The following is a 5,038-nucleotide window of genomic DNA, read 5'->3' as shown; positions in this document are numbered from 1 at the left end:
CTTCCTCGAACCCGCGGTTGTTTCGTACACAGCGCGAAATCGACCGACGCTGTGAACGATCAAGGTGATGTACACCGGTGTACATCACTTTTCATGTTACCCGGCGCGTCGCGAGCCATGTAACATGCGTTTTTGTTGCGCGTCACATGATTGGTTCTCGACCAATCAAACTTCACAGTTTGCACAGAGGTATAACAATCACCTTTGAATGTTAACATATTATAATATTATATTATATTATATTATATTATATTATATTATATTATATTATATTATATTATATTATGTTATATTAACATAACATGTTATATTCTTGGGATCATTTGACATTGTTATACCTCGGTAACAAACTGGGAAGTTTGATTGGTCGAGAACCAATCACGTGCCGTGCCCAAATACGCATGTTACATGGCTCGCGACGGGCCGGGTATTAACATGAAAAGCGTACTTCACCTTGATCGTTCCCGGCGTTGGTCGATTTTCAGCGCTGTGTACGAAACAACCACGGGTTCGAGGGAATTGTTTCTTGTTCGTCTGCTTATTGAACAATGAATAGTCCGTCGTAATAATGTTTGAAAATGACAACAGAACTTCGAGAAGAGGAATAACAATTTTACAAAGGTATAACAAAGCAATTGTTGCACGCTGTTACTGGGGTCCATGGGTTTTGTATACCATCGAGGGGAAATGGCACCCTCGACTTCGCCTCGGGGTTCCATTTTCCATAAAAAAACGCCATGGACCCCGTGACAGCGTGCAACAATTGTATATTGTTTGAACTGACCCAGGTGCTAGTGGCCATATAGCAGGCACTGCAGTTCAATTGCCTATAAAGGTTTCCTCATGACAAGCCTCTTATGCTACCAATCTAAATAGTGAATATTTGGTGGCAGACATGTTAATTATTATTGAAGAATAATTGATGCTGGTTGGAAGAACCAGGGAATAGGATGTTTATTATCAAACAATCCCCCCCCCCCGCCTTAAAATCGCAACGATTATTTCATATCATGTTTATCTTTCTGATACTATGGAAGCAATGGAATAAAAATAATAATAAATTTAGAACATAATTTGGGAAGATCATTATGGCAATAGCTCAATAAGTGGTGTTCAATAAGTTTATCTTTTTAACACGTTTAATGCTGCAGTTTGTTATACGGCAAGCTTTGTGCTTTAGTCATCTGACGGCTGTTTCGTGTATCACTTTGTAGAACAAGGATCGCCACGGCAGCTGGAGTGTGTTAAAATAATAATAAAATAAGTCAACTAATATTCCATGGAATTGCCGGCCTACGCACAATTTATATGCAACTTGTATAGTTATAAAGGAGTACATATTGTTGGAACTATTGTTGGAATTATGTTGCTTTGTTCACATGTCTAACAATGTGTAGTAACAAATTTGTAGTAATTCATTTGCATAAATTTACATAAATATTTTATAGCAAGATATATTATATATCAATATACCAATAAAGAGTGTTTGGCGGATTGATACTATGTTGTGTGAATTCTGTACACAAATGTAGAGACCAATTTTTTCTGAAAGTCATGTCATCATATTTTGGATGTTGACAAATTTTGAGCTGAAAGGATATTGACTAGAATGACAATGTACAATTAACACCATTTTAATGTTAGAATAGAGACTTTCCCATCAACACGAGAACTCTATATCCACTGGCAATGAGTGCATCACAGAATTAAAAATTCCCTTCCCCTTTAAAGGAACACGTTGCCTTGGACCGGTCGAGTTGGTCTTTGAAAAGCGTTTGTAACCGTTTGCTATAAAATGCATAATGGTTGGAAAGATGGTTTAGAAGTAGAATACAATGATCCACACAAATATGCCTCAAAATTGAGTGAATTTCATTTTTACCTGGTCGGCCATTTCAAATGTTTGACTCCCATAAATGGCCGACCGTGTAAGTTCGCAAAGCAAAAGGAAAACCAAGCAATTTCGAGCTATAGCCTTGTGAACTTATCATTTTTTTCAAGAAAGTGTTCACAAGGATAGCCTTGTGAACTTTTCAAGTTTTTCGATAAAATGTTCACAAGGATATATCAAATATCAAATTTTTCCAGAAAGTGTGCACAAGGATAGCCTTGTGAACTTATCAAATTGTGAACTTATCATTTTTTTCAAGAAAGTGTTCACAAGGCTATATAGCCTTGTGAACTTATCATTTTTTTCCAGAAAGTGTTCACAAGGCTATAGCCTTGTGAACTTATCATTTTTTTCAAGGAAGTGTTCACAAGGCTATAGCCTTGTGAACTTATCATTTTTTTCAAGAAAGTGTTCACAAGGCTATAGCCTTGTGAACTTATCATTTTTTTCAAGAAAGTGTTCACAAGGATAGCCTTGTGAACTTTTCAAGTTTTTCCAGAAAATGTTCACAAGGCTATATCAATATCAAATTTTTCCAGAAAGTGTGCACAAGGATAGCCTTGTGAACTTATCAAAATTTTTCAAGAAAGTGTTCACAAGGCTATAGCCTTGTGAACTTATCATTTTTTTCCAGAAAGTGTTCACAGGGCTATATCAAATATCAAATTTTTCCAGAAAGTGTGCACAAGGATAGCCTTGTGAACTTATCAAAATTTTCAAGAAAGTGTTCACAAGGCTATAGCCTTGTGAACTTATCATTTTTTTCCAGAAAGTGTTCACAAGGCTATAGCCTTGTGAACTTATCATTTTTTTCCAGAAAGTGTTCACAAGGCTATAGCCTTATGATTTTTTCAACAAAGTTCACAAGGCTATAGCCTTATGATTTTTTCCGAAAAGTTCACAAGGCTATAGCCTTATGATTTTTTCCGAAAAGTTCACAAGGCTATAGCCTTATGATTTTTTCCGAAAAAAATCATAAGGCCTTATGATTTTTTCATAAAAGTTCACAAGGCTATAGCCTTATGATTTTTTCAAAAAAGTTCACAAGGCTTATATATAGCCTTATGATTTTTTTCAAAAGTTCACAAGGCCTTATGATTTTTTCGGAAAAGTTCACAAGGCTATAGCCTTATGATTTTTTCCGAAAAGTTCACAAGGCTTATAGCCTTATGATTTTTTTCGGAAAAGTTCACAAGGCCTTATGATTTTTTTCAGAAAAGTTCACAAGCCTTATGATTTTTTCAAAAAAGTTCACAAGGCTATAGCCTTATGATTTTTTCAACAAAGTTCACAAGGCTATAGCCTTATGATTTTTTCCGAAAAGTTCACAAGGCTATAGCCTTATGATTTTTTTCAAAAGTTCACAAGGCTATAGCCTTATGATTTTTGCAAAAAAAAGTTCACAAGGCTATAGCCTTATGATTTTTTCCGAAAAGTTCACAAGGCTATAAGCCTTATGATTTTTTTCGGAAAAGTTCACAAGGCTATAGCCTTATGATTTTTTCCGAAAAGTTCACAAGGCTATAGCCTTATGATTTTTTCCGAAAAAAATCATAAGGCCTTATGATTTTTTCATAAAAGTTCACAAGGCTATAGCCTTATGATTTTTTCAAAAAAGTTCACAAGGCTTATACATAGCCTTATGATTTTTTTCAAAAGTTCACAAGGCCTTATGATTTTTTCGGAAAAGTTCACAAGGCTATAGCCTTATGATTTTTTCCGAAAAGTTCACAAGGCTTATATAGCCTTATGATTTTTTTCGGAAAAGTTCACAAGGCCTTATGATTTTTTTCAGAAAAGTTCACAAGGCTATAGCCTTATGATTTTTTCAAAAAAGTTCACAAGGCTATAGCCTTATGATTTTTTCAACAAAGTTCACAAGGCTATATCCTTATGATTTTTTCCGAAAGGTTCACAAGGCTATAGCCTTATGATTTTTTCCGAAAAGTTCACAAGGCTATAGCCTTATGATTTTTTTCAAAAGTTCACAAGGCTATAGCCTTATGATTTTTTCCGAAAAAAATCATAAGGCCTTATGATTTTTTCATAAAAGTTCACAAGGCTATAGCCTTATGATTTTTTCCGAAAAGTTCACAAGGCTATAGCCTTATGATTTTTTCAAAAAAGTTCACAAGGCTATAGCCTTATGATTTTTTTCAAAAGTTCACAAGGCTTATAGCCTTATGATTTTTTGTGAACTTTTTTTTGAAAAAATCATAAGGCTATAGCCTTGTGAACTTTTCCGAAAAAAATCATAAGGCTATAGCCTTGTGAACTTTTCGGAAAAAATCATAAGGCTATAAGCCTTGTGAACTTTTCCGAAAAAAATCATAAGGCTATAGCCTTATGATTTTTTCAACAAAGTTCACAAGGCTATAGCCTTATGATTTTTTCAACAAAGTTCACAAGGCTATAGCCTTATGATTTTTTCCGAAAAAAATCATAAGGCCTTATGATTTTTTCATAAAAGTTCACAAGGCTATAGCCTTATGATTTTTTCAAAAAAGTTCACAAGGCTATAGCCTTATGATTTTTTTCAAAAGTTCACAAGGCCTTATGATTTTTTCGGAAAAGTTCACAAGGCTGTAGCCTTATGATTTTTTCAACAAAGTTCACAAGGCTATAGCCTTATGATTTTTTCCTAAAAGTTCACAAGGCTATAGCCTTATGATTTTTTCCGAAAAGTTAACAAGGCTATAGCCTTATGATTTTTTTCAGAAAAGTTCACAAGGCTATAGCCTTATGATTTTTTCAACAAAGTTCACAAGGCTATAGCCTTATGATTTTTTCCGAAAGGTTCACAAGGCTATAGCCTTATGATTTTTTCCGAAAAGTTCACAAGGCTATAGCCTTATGATTTTTTTCAAAAGTTCACAAGGCTATAGCCTTATGATTTTTGCAAAAAAAAGTTCACAAGGCTATAGCCTTATGATTTTTTCCGAAAAGTTCACAAGGCTATAAGCCTTATGATTTTTTTCGGAAAAGTTCACAAGGCTATAGCCTTATGATTTTTTTCGGAAAAGTTCACAAGGCGTTATGATTTTTTTCAAAAAAGTTCACAGGGCCTTATGATTTTTTCGGAAAAGTTCACAAGGATAGCCTTATGATTTTTTCGGAAAAGTTCACAAGGCTTATAGCCTTATGATT

The sequence above is a fragment of the Asterias rubens genome, chromosome 21, assembly GCF_902459465.1.
Source record: "Asterias rubens chromosome 21, eAstRub1.3, whole genome shotgun sequence".
Classification (NCBI taxonomy): domain Eukaryota; kingdom Metazoa; phylum Echinodermata; class Asteroidea; order Forcipulatida; family Asteriidae; genus Asterias; species Asterias rubens.
This window is presented reverse-complemented; position numbering follows the sequence as displayed.